The 23,795-nt window shown below is 43.6% G+C and overlaps 1 protein-coding gene across 40 annotated transcripts in view; it reads left to right on the plus strand.

Moving 5' to 3' along the window:
- Positions 1-23,795, plus strand: part of NRXN3 (neurexin 3) — a 1,515,064-nt gene that overhangs the window by 1,483,208 nt on the left and 8,061 nt on the right. For 3 of the 40 annotated variants that reach the window (XR_013228547.1, XR_013228549.1, XR_013228550.1), the window contains one exon: positions 18,519-19,402. The exons of 36 other annotated variants lie outside the window; for them this stretch is intronic. The gene's annotated coding sequence lies outside the window, so the exon portion shown is untranslated. Of the gene's footprint in view, positions 1-18,518; positions 19,431-23,795 lie in introns of all 40 variants that reach the window. One more of the 40 variants, XR_013228548.1, reaches the window with a different exon arrangement.

Here is a 23,795-nt window from a genome sequence, read left to right on the forward strand (position 1 = left end):
CATAGAGTTTTCATGGCAAAGATACTGGAGTGGTTTGCCATTGCCTTCTCCAGTGGATCACCTTTTGTCAGAGCTCTCAGCTATGACCTGTCCGTCTTGGGTGGCCCTGCACGGCATAGCTCATAGCTTCACTGAACTACGCAAGCCCCCTTGCCACAACAAGGCAGCGATCCTTGAAGGGGGCAATATTTCCTGATATTGAGCCTATATCGCTGTACTTGTGATGGTGATGGTGGTGGAAAGTGCTGTTAAGTCACATCCAATATATGACAACCCCACAGAGCTTTCAAGGCAAGAACTGAGCAGAGATGGCTTGCCATGGCCTGCCTCTGCGCAGCAACCCTGGGATTCTTTCATGGTGCCCCATCCACATACTAGGCAGAGCATACCTTCTTAGCTTCAAAGATGTGACCAGACTGGACAACCCTGGGTCATCCAGATCAGGGCAAGGAGTCCCTAGTGACACTAATAGATACCATTCAATGTGAATGGGCAGCATCTTTGCACATACACAGTCTTGGGGGAAACCCTAATGCCACCCAGTTTGTCAGACTTTCACCGTTGGTCAGCATAAACTAAACTGAACAAATGATCACCATTGTCAAACTTGTGTAATGTGATAGTCAAATGTACTTCTGGTGAAATCTGCCACGCAAACAACTGAACCAGCAAGATTCAGCTGGCCTTTGTAAAAAAAAAGTTTATGATTAGACTGTGTTATGGATGGAGGAAGCTAGAATCCAATGAAAATATAATCTCACAAAAACCCAGAAGTCTGATCGTATAAAAAAGCAAACTCTTCTTTTTTCCCCATTCCCCGTATTTATATGCACTGGGCTGCACTGTATCTTGTTAAAACACTCCTATAAAAGAAGCATTGGTCTTTGGGGGGATTTCTTAAGTGGAGCATGCCATTGTGGGTGATGGAGCATATCCGCCGCATGCAGAAGATTCCAGATTCAGTCCCTGAAATTTCCAGTTTGGGCATCTTAGGTTATGACATAATGAGAAGGAACTTTCTCTGCCTGAAATCTCAAAGCTCTATTGTCCATCGCAGGAGACAACTGGCAACTAGATAGGCCAGTGTCCAGTGGACCAGTTGTCTGCCCCCATTATAAGGCAACTTTGTATGCTCAGCTTATGAAATCAGTACTAAGGGCAAACCAGCAATTCAGTGGGTGTTTGAAAAACATTTCCATGTAGGAAATTGCACAGTGGCCAGTACCTCAGAATTCTAAGAGCCAACACAGGGGAAATCAGAAATCAAAGTGCTGGTTAAAGTATGTCTTTTTAAAGCACATGCGTTTTTAAGGACTCGGGGAAGTGGGGAGAGAAAGGCATTATTTTCATAGCAGATAGCTTTATCCCCCACACTGTCGAGCATGGTTCCATCCTGTCAGAATCAGTGAAGGCCGAGAATTCCTTGCTCATTGCTTTATTACGACCTGAGGAAGAAAATCACATTGGAAATTAGCTGTATCTTACACTTTCTATTGAAACAGACAAGCTGGTGAATTTCTATTTGTTGCCACAGAGCTGACAGGCTGTAGTGAGAGCAACCCAGTGTTCCACATTCCTCTGCCCGTGAATCCTCCAGCTTGTTTTGATTAAGGTATATATCGTGCCCATTACTTACTGTATTTCATTACAATGTTCGGCTCCAGTCCACATGCTCTGAATGGATAAGACACGCTTGAGGGTTCTTCCAAATTCAGGCAGTTGCTTTCCCTACAACATTTCTCCAAGCACAGTCGCTGTGTTTCCTACACATTCATTTAAGAGGAAATATTATGTTTGGGGGATTTTTAGCTGGGGATTACTAATATTTTGAATATATTTTGCTGGTCTCTGTGCAGCAGAACAGTGCCAGTAGGCTTACTCTCTTTGGGTTACCATAGATTGCAGCTAAAGGCAATAATGCAAGAAAAACCTGAAGAGGTTAAAGAGGAAGGCCCAACATGAGATGGATTCACTCAGAAGAAACTGTGGCCTCCAGGTTGCAAGACCTGAGCAATGTCAATGAAGAGACATTTTGGAGGCCATCTTATCCATTTGGTACCTCATAATAATTGTGAAACGGTCTGACCTCTCCAGGGCCAATCAGGGTGCAGCCAGCTGCACGCTGATTGGCCCTGCCCCTACAGATCACACCCTCCTTCACCAAGCCCTCACCCTTGCCTCACAGACGTGCCTGGTTGTTAGAGTCAGGCATGTCTGTGACTCCGGCGCTCAACTTGCAGGGCCCCAGGTAAGAGGCCCAGCCGTGGGGGGGGGGGAAGGAGCATTTCCCCAAGGCCTGGAAAGCACACCCAGGGCCTCGCAGAGGCTCCGGATCTACTTTCCAGGCCCTGGGAAGCCATCCAGCCACGGGGGGGGGGGAGCATAGGGAGTGCTTCCTGGAAAGCACACCGGTGTGCTTGCCAGACCTCCAGAAAGGAGGGAGAGGGAGTGCTTCCCTGGGGCCTGGCACCAGGTGTGCTTGCCAGGCCCCCGGGAAGCCCTCCCTCTCCCCCACCACCCTCCACCATCCCCCTTGCCCTCAGCGCTTCCCAGCAGCCTGGAAATCAACTGGGAAGCTCACGGGGAGGACCCTTTCAAAGCCCGTTCTCATGAACGGGCTTTGAAGCTAGTTTATTCATAAGATCACCATAAGACAACACATACCACAAAGTTTTCAGGTCACTTGCATCTTTTTGTAGTGACTTTGTATAATTTTATCATCTCTCATATTTGTTTCCTAGTCTTCCATCAGCAGGGTATATGAGGTTGGATCCCAGGATCCATTTGTATCCCTCTCCAGTGCCTCTGTGTCCCAAGAATGCACTGTCATCAGGAACCTCAATTGGTACGTTTCAGCCTAAGGTTCCATGCCTTTTGAATAACAATCCTGAACATCACTGACCCCAAGGTCACCACTGATTCCAAGGTCATCCAGTCAGCTACATATCAGTGTGAAGATTTGAACTTGTAACTTCCCGCTCTTAAAATAACACTCCAACCATTTTTAAAACTGAAGGGTTTCAAGGCTACCTTGACATCATAATATTATACATGAGATAAGTAGCAATGCCCAGGATTTCACGGCAACCATGTTCAGCAGCCAAATATCCTGTGGTTACTATGTTTAGCTGTCCCAAGACAGACCGCAAACAGTCTGTCAGTTATCTGGCTGCCTGGTCATTATTGGCAAGAAGAATGTGAGTTGTCAGCAGGTTAGCAGCTAAAGATAATAGTCAACTAAAACATATATGGATTTCAGGTGGGTGTTGGTACCCATTTTTGTCTGAAGCAGCAGAAAAAAGTTTGAGTCCAGTGGCTCCCTTTAAACCAATGAAGTGTGTTTGGACATGAAAACATATATATTGAATATTTGCTGGCAGGGGCTCATGGGAATTGTAGTCCATGGACATCTGGAAGGCCGCAGTTTGACTACCCCTGTTCTAGAATATAGATAGTTTGTCCACTGTCAGACACACACACACTGATCTTGTTTCAGAAAATTAGGATCAGAGACCAAATATTTAATATAGATTGATTAATGGATAGCTTTTATAATTTGTATTGTATCTCCAGTGGTAGTGTTGTTGTTGTTGTTGTTGTTGTTATTATTATTTATATCCCGCCTCCCCCCGAAGGATCGAGGCAGCTCACATAAAATCCCATTCCCTAAAATCCATAAAAATAACATAAAATTACAGTAAATAACAGCCAATTAGTCAACAATAACAACAATAACAACAATAGATGGCATAATACTAATCATCAAGTCTCTACCGCCTCAGCTACGGGAGGTGGAGGGGGCTGGCACTCACTACCGCCAGATTTCGTGAGGGGGGGGGGCTGATCCTCCTCACCGCCCGGCCTCACCTGGCGGAAGAGCTCCGTTTTACAGGCCCTCTTCCGGGAGTTCATTCCATCAGGTCGGGGCCAGGACTGAAAAGGCCCTGGCCCTGGTAGAGGCCAGGTGGGCTTCCTTGGGGTTGGGGATAACCAATAAATTGACTCCTTTAAGCTAAATGAAGTTATCTGAATGGTTTCTTCCATGAACTTTCTTCACTTCAACTAAATTCTGACATAGCCTGAAACAGGATAGTTCTTTGTACAGAGCTGATTCAAACGCTGGGAAATGCTGCAATTCCTCCCAGGATTGTACAGTTTTCAGAAAGCTGACAAAGGTTTTTATATTTGAAGGCTTGTTGCATGTCAGTTAAAAATTGCCTGCATATGGAAAATTAACACGTCAGGGAGAAATGTCCCAGTCTATTTTTTCCACAACACATCTTTCCATCTTTCATGATGGAGAAGCATTCAGATGTAAAATCCCATACCCCACACCCTCCACAATCTGAAATCTGAAGACATGTCTCTTTTCAAATGCGCACATAGCCTTAGGTGGTTTGAGTTGACCACAGTTGCCTACACAGCTCAGCGATTCAGCTTGTGCCAATGCCAGGTTTATATGGATAAATGTTTATTCCTTTGCGAAAATTCCAATCTTGCCGAAGGACCATGAACAGGAATAATGAACACATCAGTATGAAAGAAAGTTGCAATTGTGAAGCAACGGCAATAAAGGAAATTAGTGTCTTATGAGATACTAATAGCCTTTCCTATTAAAAGCCCACCATATAACATCTTATTCTGTAATAGAAGGAAGACTAAAGTGATGAGTTCCCTGCTCCTCTTAATTAACATTCTATCCCATTAGATTTGCTTCACTGTTAAGTTTCATTTTGTTGGTGGTTATTATGCTACTGTGTATTAATAATCACGCAGGAAGCTCCAAATGTAATGGGTCTTAGCAGCCCCAAAATCCATCCTACAGCTACTTTCCAAATAATAAATGTCGAGATTGCTGGCTATAGTAAAATGAAGAAAGACAAGTTTAAGTGTTCATATAACTACTAAACCTAAAATCACACAGCCAAGCTCACTGAACATTTCTCAGGCTCGTACCCATATGCTGAAGTGCCAGCTTCTAAGTTTTAAGCACTGCTACTGGAATCATCCGTGTATTTTTTTTTTTTGCTAAATGCGACATCTGTTCACACATCTGGTAATATTTTCTTCGCCTCCATAGCACTGTTATTTTGTTGTTTATCAAATAGATCAATCGGCATTCTATGCAAGCGTCAAAAGTGGTACACAATTTCCCAATTCTAAAAAATCAGCAAGCTAGTCTTAGAATAAAACAATATGGCAAAGAACCAATAAAGCAATTCAAAATACATTGGAAAACAAAATTAATCAGCAGAAGCCACTCTGGCAGTTTAATTTTACAAATATCAAACAGATTAGTGGTGCAATGGATACCTCTGGGCAACTGGTCCCAAACTTGTGGTGCTCACAAACAGGCTTGCTGTAAGGCCACCCCAGTTGTCTGCTATAGGCTTATAACTTACTTTTCATGTACTTGTCTTTTAATAGGCTTCCTAGAAATGCATTCTGGAATTCCTTGTGGAAGTTCAAGGCAAGACCAATATTCCTTTGTGGCCACCCCCCAAAATAAGCACTATCACATGAAATCTGAAAATGTACCAAACTCAATCAGAAACACTGACGCTCAGCAACACAAATTGGTGGTGGGGGTGGGGGTGGAGTTGCATAGCCAAAGCATTGCAACAGGGAATATCTTGTTTCCATTATGGTCATATAGGGGCCACTATTGTCATTATCTGGGCCTTTGCTGCAGATATTATCTACTTCGTACTGGAGAATAGTGTGTGTCTGGCCCTGAATGTAGTGTGAGAAGATGCCATATCTAAATGACCATATTTGAGGACACTAAGCATCAACATATTTAATCCTTAACATGGCCCCACCTGTGGCCCCATAAATCCAAAGACCAGGGCTACGAAGAGGTATTTCTATAAACTGAGAAAAGCATCAGATTTGCAAAATTAAGTATAACAAAACACTGAAATCTTTTTTTTAATTGGATGGGGGGCCTAAATAACAGAAGCAATAGCCTTCAAAATTAAGTGCCTTCAGTGGAAGCTTCTAGGCAATTGCTACAATTTTCCTAGCCTTATAGACTTCATTTCTATCAGTAAAATCAAGGAAGAGGTTTATCCATCCTTTATGGAGCTATTCTGGGTTTTAAAGGGGTATTCACCTACAACAATGGTCCCCAACCCGCGGGCCTTGGCGCTGGGCCACGGCTCCTTCTTCCCTTCCCCCGAAGCGAGAAGCTCGCCAGGCTGCAAGCAAATCTGCCGCCAAAGCGGCCGATTAGCTCGCGGCCCAGCAAGCTTCTTGTTTCGGGAGGGGAGGGAAGAGAAGCTTGCCAAGCTGCTAGCTAATCGGCCGCTTTAGTGGCCAGGAAGGGGACCCACGGCCGCCGGCATGGCGACGGCGCAAACGCGCATGCGCGGACTGCCACGCACGCGTTTGCGCTGGGGCTGCCGCGCGTGTGCGTGCCCCCAGGCCGCCATCTCCCCCCACTCCGGAGCAGCGGTCCGCAGCGGCCGAAAGCTTGCGGACCGCTGACCTACAACCAAGAGTGACTTGATGACATATAAAAATTTGAGTCCAATGGCACCGTTAAGACCAAGAAAGATTCATTCAGGGCATGAGGAATTGTGTATGCATGCCTTGAATAAATCTTTATTGGTCTTAAAGCAGCCATTGAACTCAAATTTTGTTGCGCTACTTCAGACCAACATGGCTATCCCCTTGAATCAGTTAGATAACATATGTGTGACTTACATATGTGTGACCCAGCTGCTTGCTAACATATGTGTGACCCACATATGTGTAACATATGTGTGCTTGATAACATATGTGTGACCCAGCTGCTTGCTGCTATTCAACAGCAATCACAGGAGGAGTGTTTAGAGCAGGGGTAGTCAAACTGCGGTCCTCCAGATGTCAATGGACTACAATTCCCATGAGCCCCTGCTAGCAAACACTTACAGGGGCTCATGGGAATTGTAGTCCATTGACATCTGGAGGGCCGCAGTTTGACTACCCCTGGTTTAGAGTTTTGGACTGGGATGTAGAAGATCCAGGTCCAAATCCCCACTGTGCTGTGTTCGAATCACTCACTGGGTTATTCTGGGCCATTCACATACTTTTAGCATAACCTACCTGACAGACCTGTTGTCTCACCTACCTCACAGTGTCTGTTGTGGGGAGAGGAAGGGAAAGCTGCCTTGGAGTCCTTCTGGTAATGAAAGGCAGGGTATAAAAAACTAGCTCTTCAGCTCTATTCTTATTTTGCACATAGAAAGAGAATAGAGGGGATTTGTATGGATAATGAAGGTTGTCCTCACAAATCCTTGACAGTTCCCCACTGTGCAGCTGGACAAGACTTTGTTGGGCAGTGGTCCCCAACCCCCTGTCCGGAGACCAGTCGCAGTCTGTAGATCAGTTGGTACTGGGCCGCGGCTCCACCTCGTCCTCCTCCCCGGATGCTGCCTCGGGGGCTGCCCTGCCACTCTGCCCCTGGTTCACCTTTGGTGCTCTCCAGTGGCTGCCATGGCTGGGGCGCCCCCTCAGCGTGACACTGCACAGTTGCTGCTGGCAGCGCCTCCTAGCGGGTGGCAGAAAGTCAGGGGCACTAGCAGGAAAGCAAGCGGAGCAGGGCCTCAGGTGGCGGCGGCGATGTCCCTTGGCAAAAGACTACCCCTCCCCCAGCCCTCAGTAAAATTGTCAAGCGTTGACCGGTCCCCAGTGACAAAAAGGTTGGGGACCACTGTTCTAGGGTACAATCGGCTTGGGGAAGGAAATATGAAAGGCTTGGGGTCAGATAAAGGGATGTCAATTGTTGGGTGAGAAGCAGGAAGAGGGCTGCCAGAAGCGAAACTAAAGAGTGGAGAAGATACAGAAGGACTCGAGATCTTCCTGTCCTTGCAAACAGCAGCTGAGCTTATCTCCAGCAAGTCATCTGATTCCCTCCCCACAAAAGAACCACCACCAACCAACCAGCCTTCTTTGCCCCTGCAATTTTGTTCTCTCTCAAAGTGAATGTGCAGGAATCAGGCCTTGGCTTTGCTTGACTCATTTTTAAGCAACCAAACAACACACATTCTCCTCCATAAAGGCCGCCTGAATCCTCCGTTTCCCTTTGCAACAGAGTACCGTGCAGCAAACACCCTTCCTGTACCACAGGCAGCAAACTGAAAATTTCTGCGACAAAAAGCTCCCCTGCGGCAATTTTGAGAACTTGGTTCTTTGATGTATCAGGCAGTTCCAATGCGTTTTCATTGTAGTTACAAGGATTTGCCTGCCCAGAGAACTGAGTTCAAAGCACAGATTGATAACCAGTGCAATTTAGTCTCCGATTACTTTTCTCTAAGGTTTTAGGGGAGCCCTAGTGCATCTAAACATTTGTACAATCAAATAGAAAGACCAGCTCAGGGTCTTGGATCGATGGAAGCCAAACTACTCATAAGACCTCATGGCAAAAAAAAAAAAAAAAACCTAGACCCATGGGGTTTAGATGTCTACCTTTACCATTTTAAAAAGAAAACAGGTTTCCTTTGCTTCTGTGTTGTTGACCTTTCTCTTTTAAATTAACTTTTTTTTTAAGTTCTTTCCTTTCTCTTGCTTACTGTTCTCTTTGATGAGAGCCTATGTTAAGCTGTCGTTTGGGTCATCAAATCGATCAGGAAAGCAACCCGGTTCACTAAGACTTGAGTTGCAATCTAGTCTACTTCACACATTACAGTAGCATTGTGGGTGCTGTCTGGGAAAATGCACTTGTTAGAAGCAGCTCCCAAATGCTTTGATCAATCTAAGTTTTGACAATGTCTCCTACCCCTGCAACTCTTTTGCAAAAAGACATTTCTTATATTGTACAACTGGCTTCCCAAGCTAACTTGAAGGGAATTAAATGGGCAGGCTACTAACACAACCTGCACCATTGTAAAAGCTTTAAAAGGTGGTGTACAAGTCACTAATACGCACTTGGAAGTTAACATTGTGTAGAATCCATGTTGAGTCATCGAAGTAATGGTTGCTCCAGATACTTTAAGAGAACATTGTGCTATTGCATTTTATTTTTTATTTTATTAGCTACTGCTCTCGGCAGGCTGGCTCACGGTGGCTTACACTTCAGTAAAAGATTGTATCCATGGTTCCTCTATATATTTGTAAAACAGTCTTGTGGGAGGAGCGTGTCCCAGGAGTCTGTGAGGGAATATGGACCAATCAGGGTGCGGCCCTAAGGCCTGCCTCCCACACAGTGTGCCTATTATGGGGAGAGGAAGGGAAAGCCATTTTAAACCTCTGAGAGACACCTGCTGATAGACACCTGAGGCCTCCTTGGTGCCTGTGGGCCATTCTCAGGTTTTAGGGACAACTAAGGCCTGCTGAGTGACCGGGGGCTCTGTGGGCCCAGTTCTCTCAGAGCTCTCAGCCCACTTCCTTGACAGGGTGACTGTTATGGTGAGAGGAAGGGAAGGTGATTTTAAACTGCTTAGGGACAACCGAGGCCTGCTGGGTGACTGGGCGCTCTGTGGGTCCAGTTCTCTCAGAGCTCTCAGCCCACTTCTCTGACAGGATGACTGTTATGGGGAGAGGAAGGGAAGGCAATTTTAAACTGCTTAGAGACACCTGAGGCCTACTGGGTGCCTGTGGGCCATTCCCAGGTCTAGTAAAGCTCTCAGCCCCACTTCCCTGACAGGCTAATTGTTATAGGTAAGATAAACAGAGTTGAAGGAACGTAAGGTGGGATGCCGCCACAGCCTCCCTCCCTCCCTTTGACTGGGCTCACCATCGCCTCACAGGAACCTCTCCCACGAGCCCGTCTTGTGCACCTGCATGGCCTCTGTCAGCTCAGGTCAGGTGGGGGCTGAGGGCGAGCTTCTGCGTGGCGCGCCTGCATAGGCCAGCCACAGGGCCGGCCAGGGCAGAGCACTGCTGCCGGCCATCCTGCTGGCCGGGGGGCAGGGAGGGAGGGAGGCAGGGAGTTGGCTCTGGCTGGGCGTCGCAAGAGGAGGCGGAAGTGGGACTTTAAAAGACCTGGGCACGATGCAGGACAATGTCCTGGAAGGCATGAGTGTTCCGCAGAGGTCGGGATGGATGGGCAGCTTATTTAAGAGGAGAGGAAGGGAAGGTGATTTTAAACTGCTTAGGGACACCTGAGGCCTGCTGGGTAACTGAACCATTCCCAGTTCTCTCAGAGCTCTCAGCCCCACATCCCTCACAGGGTGACGGTTATGGGGAGAAGAAGAGAAAGCGATTTTAAACTGCTTAGAGACACCTTATGTCTGCTGGGTGACTGTGGACCATTCCCACTTCCCTCACAGGGTGTCTGTTATGGGGAGAGGAAGGGAAGGGGATTTTAAACTGCTTAGAGACAACTGAGGCCTGCTGGGTGCTTGAAAGCTTTTGAAAGCTCATCTGTAACCACTATGCCACAATTCCCAAGGGTCAGTCCTCTCCCATACTCAACTAACATTCTAAACCACAGGTTCTTGACACCCATCCATACCATGCCCTCATTTGTCACCATGCCACCACAACCCCCCCCCCCAACGCACATATTCAACCTCATTCTCTTACAGACTGGAGAACCCCTCCCCTTACACTTCCCAATGCTAAGCTCTCTCTAAATCACTCTCTTCCTTTTTACCTTTCTAGTATATAACATAATATTATCATACTAAAACCAACCCCAATTTAAAACAGAATCATATGGCACAAAACAGCAATCAAGAAGTTTACCTCTTATCTCTCTCCCTCCTCCAGCAATAGGCTCCAGTTTACGGAACCACCTCCACATAAAACTTCACGTATTGGGGGAAGGGGGGGGAATGATAACAACTAGAATGTTAAATGTCCATAGAGATGAGAAGGAGGGAACCCAAAGATGTTCTAGCCCTTGTTATGTGCGAAGTCGTGTCCGACCCATCGCGACCCCATGGACAATGATCCTCCAGGCCTTCCTGTCCTAGCCCTAGTTCTAGCCCTAGCCTTGACCAAATGCCTGGTGGAAGAGCTGCATCTTGCAGGCCCTGTGGAACTGTGACAGCTCTGACAGGGCCCTTAGTTCATCCAGGAGCTCATTCCTCCAAGTGGGGGCAATGACCAAAAAGGCCCTAGCCCTGGTCAAGGCCAGGCACACTTCATGTGGGCCGGGAATCACCAATTCATTAGTATCTGCAGAGTGCAAGGCTCTGTGGGGGGCATAGAGAGATAAGTGGTCCCTCTGATATGTGGGGTCCAGACTGCAAAGGGCCTTAACAGTCAATACCAAGACCTTGAGCTTGATACAGAACACCACCAGTAACCAATATAGCTGTCTTCACACTGGCTGAATGTGGGCCCTCCAAGATGTTCCTGTGAGGACCCTAGCAGCCACATTCTGTACCAAGGATATGAGATGTAATGGCTTGCACTAGAATTGATCTTACAAACAAAATTAAACCATGCGTTGTTTAAGCATCACTATTTTTATTTTCAAGCTATGTAGGATAGAGCTGAACTCTTTTAATTGTTTGCAGAGCAAGTGCTGTAAATACGAATAGGATGAGGGAGACTCAATCTCCATTCACTCATGAAGCTCACCTTGGGATAGTCCCTGTCTCTGTCAAGGGTTGTTAGGAGGATAAAACAGGGATGCCAGGTATACTATGTTGAGCTCCTTGGAGAAAGAGTCTTGTGAAGAAACAAACTTGCAAGCTGTATTCCCTCAGGTTCCAGGAGGCTGAAAAATTTCCATGGTTGTCCCAAGTCTCTGTTCAATGATGCTGTCCCTTTCCCTTATTCCTAAGGGCAACAAGCTTCTTTGTGGGTAGTTACTGTCATCACCGACACATCTGAGAGTATCTCCTGCTTGATATATTTGTACATCTAGCACTGTATATCTTTTTTCCCCTTTAACTCCATGTAGTTGCCGCATCACTTGCTTCATTTGTACTAGCTAGTGCAGAAACTGTCTATTGTACTGTCACACTTCTCAGAGCTGGAACTTCTTCCCATTGTCTCTTTGTATGTGATCAAGATGGAATCCCTAGGTAAAGACTTAGTACTCCATAACCCAAGGCATAAGAGAGTATCTTGAGAGTACATCCTTCTCTGTGGTAAGTCTTGGACTTCCTGCCTCAAGAAGAAGACATTACTATCTAAGCTTTTTGATTTTCCAAGTCTCTGGCCTTTTAAATATAATAGTAAAAAAGGGTGTGAGGTGGTAAATCGTTTGTTCATACTTTGGCAAGAACTATTTGCATACATCAGCACAGAAGTTCTCTATGCTTGGACTTTAATAATTCATCTCCAGCTTGGTGTAGTGGTTAGGAGTGCGGACTTCTAATCTTGTGAGCCGGGTTTGAATCTGTGCTCCCCCACATGCAGCCAGCTGGGTGACCTTGGGCTCGCCACAGCACTGAGAAAACTGCTCTGACCGAGCAGGAATATCAGGGCTCTCTCAGCCTCACCCACTTCACAGGGTGTCTGTTGTGGGGAGAGGAAAGGGAAGGGAATTGTAAGCCGCTTTGAGACTCCTTCGAGAAGAGAAAAGCGGCATATAAGAACCAACTCTTCTTCTTTTTCCAGTTAGAAGTTTGCAGTCTGGTTCCAACTAATAATCCGAGTGAAGTCCCAATGGTTCAATTATTGGAACAGTTTCTAGGGCAGAGGGCATGTCTTTGCAGGCAGGATAAACATAGATAGGTTTTCAGGGTCTGATTACTCAACCAGTAACAATGCCAAATGCTGAGCTGTATGATATCTACTCCTGCAGTCAAAGGCTGTAATCCTACATGTACTTGTTTTGAAGGAAGTTCCACCTAAACATGGTTATAGCTGGGCTAATATTTATTGGATCGTAGTTCTTTCCTCTTAACAGATTTGCCTGTGCCTGATCAATTATTGTGCTGGGGGAGGGGAGGCTCTGTTGCTACAATCCATCCATCTACATACCTCTCTAAGCTATGTGCATTTTCCCAATGGTTTTTAATATGAATTGATGCTCCGTCTGAAGTAACACTGCAGCCATTTGTGTAGGGAGCTCAAAGCAAATGATGAGATAAGAGAGCATTTAAAAAAAAGAAACCCTCACCTTTGTAGCTTAGCTAACCTACTTACAAGGATATGTAACTTGAAATCTTCTCATTTGTGCCTATTAACAAACTTTACAATAGGATGAAATGCTGAGGAAGTTTGTTGATGTGGCTCTCTGTCCTACCTCTGGAGGAATGTGCTTCAAAATGATCCCCACAGCAACTGTCCAGTAATGAAAGGAAACCAGTATATCCCATGTAAAGAAAGGCAGCCAGAGTAGGACAGCTATAAACATCTCTAAAACTTTTCCAAACAAGGTTGAACAAAGCGAGGTGGAAAACTTTCCTTGCAGAGAGACATGTCAAAATTAAAAAGGAAACAAAAAAAACATAGACCATTTCCGCATGTGGAATCTGCCTCTGGACAGCCTCCGGTTGGTAGCAGGTTTTAGACCCTCTCCACATGACATTGTCTGCATCCCGAGGGTGTCCAGGAGCTGGCTTGAGTTTTGGCCTGATTTGCCTCGGGATGAGGGAAATTACCAAAACTGGATTTGCCACCTCCTATCTTGTTTCTCACCAGGGAGCAACCAGGGGCAAGCCCATATGGTGGGGAAAAGGCACAATAGTCTCTGTAGTCTCGTCCCACCCTTGCAACCGGCCTCCCCTCTCCATTTCCTTGTCTGAGAATTTTTTTTTTAATGGCATGGTCTGCATTATTGCAGTACTACAAAGCTACTTTATCAAAGGTAAAATAAAATCTTCTGTAAAGTCTCCATGATCTTTTTGGGATCAGGAAGGCAAAACGCAGTCCAGTTTGTGTTTTCTAGCAGTGGAGAATGAATGGAGAAAGGGGGGGCGGCGTGTTATGAAGCAGCCCTCTCCCTATCAGCTAGGTGTCTGTACACTTTGTTTTTAATCTCACTGTTTAGACAAAATCACTCTTCAGGGTCCAGTTATCATTTCCAGCCTCTCACAATTCTCTCCAGACACAGAGTCCGAACTACCACGAATCCCCCCCCAAAAAAAGGAGGGGCGGATTGTGTATCATTTTGGTGTTTCTCTATAGCAATGCAGAAGTTTTGTGAGCAGTCCAGAAGGATTAAACTGCACACACAATTGTGGCAAATAGCTGGCTTTTTATGACTAAAATATAACCTCTAGTCATGCATTATAGCTTGAAGCCTCAAACAGTAACTTGATGGGATCACTAAAGAAAGGTTAAAAGGTTGATGGTCTGTCCAGGAGTTAGCATGATGTCCCTGGAGGTTCCAGATCTGTGACAAATACGGATAAGAGTAGGGGAAGTCTGAGGAGGGATTTCTCAAGAAGAGAAAATACCTATTTGCAGAGGCTGATAGGCCCGTGGCATTTGGACAAGGGGGAGGGGGGTGAAAGATTATTAGCAGGAAAGAAGGAATGAGTGATTACCTATCTTGATAGCCCATTAATGCAGTTGTGTTGGGAGGGGGAGTACATGACATATGTTTAGTTATACCCTGGTCTGTTTGTTCCAGCTTATTTGGTTCAGATGCCATTTTCTGTACACAGAAATCCCAGTGCCAGTGCCTTTGGGAGCCAATCTAAGCTGTCCTTCTAGTCATTAAACTGAAGGATCTGTCACATGGGTATCAGGAAATTCTGTGTCAGGGCTGTAAAGTGCACTGGAAAGGTTGCCAACATTCAGGTGGGATCCAGAGATCTCCCAGAATTACAACTGATCTCCAAACTGCAGAGACCTGTTCCCCTGGAGAAAAATGGATGCTCTGGAGGATAAATTTGGCATTTCAGTCTGCTGAAATCTATCTTCTCTTCACATTCTGGCCTCCCCAACCTCTACCTACATATCTCCAGGAATTTCACAACACGGAGTTGGCAACCCGAGCTCTGGGATGACTTTGCTAAATAATATAAAATAGTCGTGTGGCATAGAGATTAGAAATGGGTCTTTTAAATCCTATTCAGCCATGAAGCTCACTGCATGATCTTGGGGTAGGAATTTTCTGTCAAATGATTTCCTTCACCTGGTTAGTGTGGGAGCAAAACAAAGAAAGGACAAACTCTGAACCCTGAGCTCCTTAGAGAATGGGTGGGATAAAAATATATGAGACCCAAATGCAGTCCGGAACAGATCATTCCATGGTAGATTAAAGAAAATGAAGAAAAACATCCAACCTGGTCTACAGTTTCTACTATTCCATTTGAAGTTTATACATATATTGTTAATATTTTACAGACCATGCCATATGAATGTCATCTAAGTAATGAAAAGGAACCAAAGTGTGTAGGAAGTCACCGGAATGTCTGATCCTGAATGTTTGCAGAATGACTGAGATGGTGTGCAACAATCAGTGGACAAATTTGTAGCTTCCAAAAGTTGATTTTCTAGCATACATTTCATAATACGTCTTGCTAAAGCTCTTTGTTAAATTCAACTTTATGTAAGGGTCATGCTCCTTGATGCTTTCTTTCTAACTATTACAAGGCAGGTGTTCCGCATTCGTAGGTGTTGTTCTCCTATGGTACACAGTGGAGAGTGTAGGGCAGCAGCCATAGCAGCACAAAGGTCTATTGTCTGAAGGTCAGGTCAGGTAAAAGAGGAGGAGATTTGTAGATTAGCTGTAAGATTAATCAGGAGCATTGAATGAAAACAGTAGGATTCTAGGAGACTGACAGAACCACAGAATTGCAGTTAAATGAATTCTAACCCACTTTACTGCCTGAAGATTTAGTGGCAAGGATTAATGGAGTTTTACAAGAGCTTGGGCACAAACTATGATCTCCAGTTGAAAGCTGAGTCGAGGCATAATTAAAAGCCCATTTGTGAAATTTCACAAGGCTGGATTAAGCCAAAGGCTAAGAAATTTGGTAGGGATTAGCAATCAGGGACTCTGCATTAGAAACAGCTCCATCTGACAAAGCCCAATTTCTTTGTACTTCTGTATTCTACAAATGTCACCCAAAAGGCATCCCAAATGGGCTCAGTTCAACTAGTAACACATTGAGATTATACTGTCCCTGAAGCTAGCCCATCCAGGTATCTTTGCCTTGGTTAAGCCTTCCCCTACCCAACCCAGTCTCTAAAAGGAGCAGTATTGAGTTCCAGTGCTCACCTCCAGTAGTGGCAGAGGTCATTCTTGCCATATACGGCTTCCAAAAGGCCCATGTGGACAGACACCTGATGCCCTTCCATGGAGGTGGAACAATTCTCATCCACTGTCATTCAATCTCAACCAGCCCGGGACACTTTTTCACTAAGACGTCTAAGAAAATATTGGCGGAGGGTTTAACATATCTTTCGGTGCCTACTTCTATTCTGCGCATTTTAAATTCATGCTTTCAGCACTTTCCCTTGCTTTCTCAGTGGGGTCTGAAAGTACAGCTGATCGTGCTTTGCGAAATCTCCAGTAACCCAAGCATCTTGCATTCTGTATTATGGCTCAATGCATGAGGCTACTGCCATCCATTGGCTCCTCACGTTAGCAAAGTCCAATGGCTTATTGAGAAGAATCACCCCTGCTGTTTTTATTCTGTGACCTTTCTTTAGTATTCTGTACTAAACACTTGACAAATTGTTCACTCACCTACTGGAACTGTTTGCACTCTGCAAATATTTAGTACTCCATGCAGTCCCAGCAAAAAAATAGTTCTCACCTGCACATTAGCAAGTTAAAGCCAAAGCACTCCCATATTTGAGGGGATGGATACGCCTTATTGTGAAGGAAAAACTTGGGGCTACACATGAGAAATGTGCTTATGCTTTGAAGGCTGAATCCTATGAATGCAAACAAAGGAATAATCCTCATTGAACCCTATGGGATCTTCTCCCTGGGGCTGGGGAATGTATATGATCGGGTTGTGTGTGATGTCCCGAGTTATAAAAGCCCTTTTGAAAAGGATTAACAGCTATGCAAACAATTGCCAGGGAACGTAGCCACCCCACAATTATTGGTTATTATGAAAGACTGGAAAACTGAAGGTTACGTTTCATGGCCCTGATTCCCAACTGTAGTGTTATGAAAAGTTGCCAATGGATTTCCCAGTACCTTCTCCAGTTTCCATCCTCCCTGTTTTCCCTGATGATCTCCTCTACAGCTTGCACCGTGCCCGGCAGAATGTGCTTTGTCCCTACTGGAGAGTCCTGGAATGATATACTTGTTCCTTGAATTGCTTCCTCTGCTAAATGTCCTTCTCCTTCCTTACCCCATCCTCCAGACCTAGCTTGCTGTTCTGTTTCTTCTACTTTCCCTAAATGCAACTTACTTTAAGCATGCATTATTATTATTATTATTATTATTATTATTATTATTATTATTATTATTATTATTATTATTATTATTATTATTATTAACATCCTATAGTTAATAAAAGCTATTTTATTATAACCCATTTGTCAATCTCAGCCAATTTCTTATATCTTTTCCTATGTCTATTTATGACGTACATCCAGACTGCATGTTCCCTCCAATCATATTTATTTTTTCTTAAAAGTAAAGAGAATTTGCTTTTTTAAATTTTAAAAAAGCAAGTGCAAGAGAGAAGGGGGTGGGTTTTAGTGGACTTTTTTTCCTGCCAAACATTTACATTAAATATGGGACTTAATAAGGAAAGAGAGAGAGAGGGAGAGGGAGAGTTAATCCCAAATGATAAAAGTGTCCTTGGACTGCTTTGTCTGTTCCTCCTTTTCGATGTTTGCATCTGGTTGGTTCATCTTTGAAAGTGTGTGGAATACTTTTTTTTTATTTACAAACAATCAAACAAAAAACAGAGACAGTTGTTCTCTTCTCTCTTCTTGCTGGGAATACAGCGTGGGTTTTATTTTTTTTTTCCTTTTCCTTTTTTCCTTTTTTTTAAAGAAAGAAAATATGCCTCTTTTTATGTCATTTCTTTTCAATCGTTGGATTAGTATTTTAGATTTGGTTTCTTCCAATCTAACAACATAAACATTATTGAATTGTTTTCTGATTTCCCCCCCTCTATCTCCCTCTTTGAATAAGGGAGGACCTCAACTGCAGAATCCTACAAACTCACTTTAAAAAAAAAATGTCAGTCTTTAAAAAAAAAAAAAAGAAGAAATATTACAGTTGAGCTGGAAAAGGGATCTCTTGCAAAATGCCCTCTGCTCTAACAATCCTTGCTGTCTATACTGGAGAGTCAAAGTGTGAAAAGACCCTGCTATTAATAATTGGGATAAGAAACATATGCTGCTGAGGCTTTGGTAGCAAAAGGAAACTGGCTGGAGCTGCAGTTGAAGTTGCTCTGATTTCAGTGCATAAAATCTAGTTTCTTTGTTTTCTTTTTTAATCTGATTATTATTATTATTATTATCAGTTTGTATATTTTACTGCTTTTTTAAGTAAGGGGGAGCTTTGAACTGTTCTTATCATTTGAGAACGTTAATGAAACTGTTAGTTATTATATTCCTTAGTAATTTTTTTGTAACTTGCATGTTGAAGAAGTTGCAGCTTAGGGTTTGTGAGATTGTCAATGTTAGAGTTCTGTTCTTTCTTTTTGTTGATGGGCATGAATATGCTCATTTGTTTTTGTATATTGCCCATCCCTTCCTTACAGCCAGAAGCTCTAATGCTGCTAGATCACTCCGTTCTGCACTTACATGGACATGGCAACTGACTTACACATTTACTCCCATCATCCTCATCTGTGTAGTACACTCATAGACCGTACAGCCCCACCTCATCCACCCAAGGCATCTTTTCTTCCCATAAGCCCCCCCTTCACTCTTCTACCTACCCACCCTTTCTTTAGCATTGTTTAAAGTTTTATGTGCAGTCATTCATTCCTTAAAACACACACACCCCAAATTCTAAGGGGGGGAAATGAAAATGTTTTTAAAAAATATATATCCAATTGATTTTTTTTTTAAGGAAAAGCATTGATTCTCAAACACCATTAAAGGTGTGATTTGTCCAGCACTGCTTGTGTGTAAATTCCATACCTTCATGTGGAGGTTGCATTGGAGCAGTGATTGGAGATTTGCACCACAGGTCTGTAGGGATGTAAGCAAAAACAAATTCTATAAAGCGTACTGTTAATTTTTTAAAAAAAAAGTTATATAAGAGCTATTGTGAAGAAAATCAAAATTCTGAATTTACAAGAACAAAAAACACAGTAGGGAAAAAAGTTCCAATTTGTTCTAGTGCAGGATTATGATTATTTTTCTTTTCATGTTATGTGGTGTGGATGTATGTGTTGTTGCCTCCCTGTATCACCCTTTTGTCGTAAATAATTATATTTAAAAACAATGAAAATAATACACATTTTGATAAAAAAGTTTTTTTTAATAAAAAGAGGGAAAAAAACAAAAAACAACGACAGCAAAATAAAAAGCAAAGTTTCTCAAATGTGGCAATTCTGCTTGTCCAAGAACATTCTTACACAACTTTCTTTTGTAAATTTTTCTTTCATGCCAAAAAACATGCGGGCAATTTGTTGATGTAAGTTGATGATACAAAAATCAATGTGGTATGCTTTCTTCTGACTATTTCTATATGTACGTTTAATATTCTTTTTTTTTTAACAAATCAATTATGCTTTTGGGTTTTGTCCTTTCTTGTCTTATTTATTGTTTCCCAGTTACCTTATGTTTGATCTTTTTCTTTTAAAAGTGAATGACTCCTTCTTGTCACTGCTTTCAGTTAAAAGCTTTAATCTTTGCTGTGATTTTATTATGTTTTGCTGAACAATTATGCTTTCATTTTTAAGGAAGTGTTCCTTGGTTTATTTATGGTTGTTGTTGTTTTATTTTTTTTTACAAGGTATTTGTTTCAATATTGTCTTTTCTGATCAGTGCATTGCTAATAATGACATGATTGCACTCTTTATAGGAGGGGAGAACAGAACCAATGATAGTTTTTCCATCTACCACTAATCCCTGTCAAGGAGAATCCTTGGTGGGAAGACTAAGAATGAACCAAGGGAATGTTTCTATTGTACTGCATCTATACTGGGCAAAAAAAAGTTATCCTTACTTTCGAAGTCTGAATTCCATTCCTGCAAAACGATTTCCACAATTTTCTAAATTTCAATATTGACCATTACCCCCTCCCCCTTGTATTTTGGTCCAGAAGATACTCTCGAGCGCACCATCCTCAGATACGGTTTTGCCGATGAATCTCACAACATGACACTAAAAGTCTAAAACATTTTTTTCCCCTAGCAGCATTTTCAAGTTCACCTTGTCCAAGCTCCAGTCCTATGGAGACTTTTCTTTCCTGCATGGATTCCTGTAAAAATAAAGGGGGAGGGGAGGGGGGGTAGAGGTCAGGAGGCAGTCATTTCCTTCTGACAGAACAGAATGGAATTTTTAAAGGTTCGAAACTACAGACATATAATAAAAATAATTGTATTTGTTAAAGAGGACCATATCAGGTACTTCCCATGTAAAAACCTCAGGCTGATGTAATTTAGCTGTTGCGCAGCACTGACAAATCCAGCCCAAGCTATCACATGTAGCAGTGATGGGATATGTAGCAGTGATGTTCTCTGTCTACATATACACTAAATCAGGATACAGTTATTATAACTTGCAAAGTACGACTTCTCCTCCATCCTCTTAGCCTTAATGAGACTTAGCCTTAACGACCCATATGAAAGTAGCCAGGATCATATCCACAGGTGGTCATATTGCATGATTTTCAGAAACCTCAATCCCTGAACACATGTGTCTATCCAATGGTTTGGGCCCAGTGGGTAGTGATGCACATCTCAACATGACCAAAGAGCAAATTAAAACAAAAACAAAAAAATGCCAGAGTAGGGAACAGCCTATTTTGCAGCTTATTTCTCTGTCCAGTGTCCCAGCTGTACTGTTAAACTTTGAATCTGGAAGAAACAACTGTCCATGAATGCTGAATGAGAATGGTATAGCTGTTCCGAATTTCATGGGGCCAAAAATATGCCAACCATCCAACTAAATTCATGTGTACCCCTAACTCCCTTCAAAGTTTTACTTTGTGTCTAGTAAAACATGGAAAACATTATCATCAGATTCATGCAATTTTTGGCAACAAAGTGTTCCTTCATTAAACTGGGGTTAGTTATGCTCATTAAAATTCAAGGAAACATTTCAAAACTTGTTGGTCAATGGACAAACTGCCAATGTTTTAGCATTAAAATTGCACTGCATTGAAATATATACTGATATTTCCAGCCTTAAGTGAATATTTACGTGTTTGTTTGCTTAGTTAAGACATCCCATCTAATGTGCAATGCCAATGTGCATTGTGAAATCATATAATGTTCCCAAACACCAGATAGTTTATGATTAACCTTCTACATAATATGTAGTCACTAGCTTCAAAGTCTGTTCATAAGAACACACTTTGAAAGGGCCCTTCCCCACCCCCTCACCATGGCTGTTTCCCCATGGCGCACCAAGTGCGCCCAAAGCAATCCCTGGCTCTCTCCCTCCCCCGGCGAGCCCGCAGCTTCCCTGCGGCCTGCCAAACACACCTGGTGCCTCTTAGAGGCAGAGGGTGTGCTTGCTGGGCCACAGGGAAGCCATCCTTGGCCCCCTCCCTCTCGGTAATCCCTGGCTTCCCCAGCCCCATGCCCTCCTCACCATAGGGCCCGTGGTCAGCGTGATGGCCGGGTGGTACCGCCATCCCAATCTGGACACGCCCCTGCACGCTCGGCTCCTGGAGGTGGGTGCTCCAGGGGCACTCCAGGGCCCGCTGACCCGGACACCACCCAGACAGGGTAGCTGTCCAGGCCCAGACAGGGCCACCTACATGGCCCTTTAAAATATATATATAAGAGCCAATGGTTAAGATGAGCCCTACGAAGTAAATGATGAACACAGTTCTGTTCCCATTGTATTCCTGCTCCACATTCCATCTTCCTTGCTAAAAAATGGAAGATGAATGCAACAACTGCTTTCTGCAAGGTTGCCACCTCTGGGGTAAGAAACACCTGGGAATAATGGAGTTGGAGCCAGGAGTGGGCAGGATTTGTGGAAGGGAAGGACCTCAATGGAGTATAATGCTGTGGAGTCCACCCTCGAAAGCAGCCATTTTCTCCAGGAAAACAGATCTCTATCACATGGGGATGAGCTGTAAAACCCGGCCATCCCCTGGTCCCACCTGGAGACTGGTATCCCTAAGGGCCTTCCTTTGGATTGACATCTGACTGCATCCTGTGGTTCCTGCCAGTAAAGAAATCCAAAATGTTCTGAAATTTCTGTGGATATCCAGGACTATAGAGCAGAACAGTTGCAAAACCCACTAAAATCAAATGAGATGTTTCACACATCTTAAGGCTCCAGAAATACAAAACTCTCTGAGCTCTGGTTTCAGAATATGAATCCTGATGTGGGCTAAATAACCACCATCATTTGCTCTCAGATTCCATACTTTCTGCCTGTCTCTTTGGAACGTCGCCTCTCATTCAGTTCATTCAAGATGAATGACATCTTGAGGAGTGTATGTGGTAACAAGTGCCTTCTAGGAAAGTAGCCAAGGGATCCGATATCTATCACTCAGTAAGGGAAGGCTGTCCACAATGGAAGAATACCTTCCTTGTGGTATTGCTTGTCAGCTTCAATTAGATAAGCCAAGAAACAGGCAAGAGAATATTAAAAATGCTCCATTGCAAAGGCAGATTCATATTAGCATCAGGATTCCCACAGCTCAAAGTCCGTTTCTGGAAGATTTTTGCTTTGTTGCTAACATACTAACAAGGGGGAAAAAACCTCTAGAGTGTTTTAAAAATTCAATCTCTTTTTCCTCAAGGGATAGAGGGATATGACTGTACTTTGGGTGGGGGGTTATTTATAGGGTATTTTTTCCAAATCAGAATACTTCCTCACCAAAACACCCCTGATGGGAATAAACCTAAACAAATACCTGAGATGAGGGTCTGCTATGCTGGGACTTCTGGCTGGCATTTAAAGTCTTTCTACCACACCTGGGAAAGGCAGTGAGAATGTTGGACACCTTGAGACTTTGAAGGAGGGTCTTTCAGGATTCTTTTTGTAGCTGATCTCCCGCCCCTAGTCCTCCCTGCATCATTTTCATGACTGGCAAACTAGTAAAACCATCTTGGCAATAAAAATAAAGATTGGAGAGGATGCAGCTTCTCATGATTTGCCCACAACATCCTTACAGTTCAGAAAGGCTCTTATTAAATTTTCAACACTCCATCTATTCCAGTGCCAGAGGGCCCTTACTGGAGATCAGCCCCAGAGGTATGAATTATATATCTATAAATACACACATAAAGCAAAATGCAGGGCAGCATTCAAGGCTAAAGAAGACCTATTATGTCCCCAGCGATGGTGCTAATTTAAAGGAAAGCAGAACCCTATCAAACAAGTATATGTCCCAGATTTTCAAATACTGACCGTAAAGAATATGGAGTGTGTATGCCAAGACGAAGGGGTGGGAGGAAAAACACCACGGCAGACCTTGGGCATTTTTCTGTTCCCAAACTATCATTTTCCACCAGGCAGACCTCAATCCTCTCCGAACTGATTGTTCATTATATCTGTTGCATTTTTTATCTGGCCAAATAGAAGCTGATTTGGCATCACTAATGCAGCAGAAGAAGCCGTTTTAGCTGCTCCTTCCTATTTCATCCTGAAGCACTCTGTTGTCAGCACAAATCATTTCAATAAATGTGTGACCTTCTGCTGGGAGTACAAACCACACAAGGAAAGGGAATGGGTTAGATTTAAGATTATGGCTAGAACAAAACCTGGAAAGACTTTTTCACCTTCTGAAGAATAATGAAACATATTCTGAATTCTCAACTCATTTTCTTCGCGTGTGCGCACACACACAAACATGCGCATGTGCACATGCACACACACACGCTCTTTCCTTAATGCCT

This window comes from Paroedura picta, chromosome 2 (genome assembly GCF_049243985.1).
Source record: "Paroedura picta isolate Pp20150507F chromosome 2, Ppicta_v3.0, whole genome shotgun sequence".
Taxonomy (NCBI): domain Eukaryota; kingdom Metazoa; phylum Chordata; class Lepidosauria; order Squamata; family Gekkonidae; genus Paroedura; species Paroedura picta.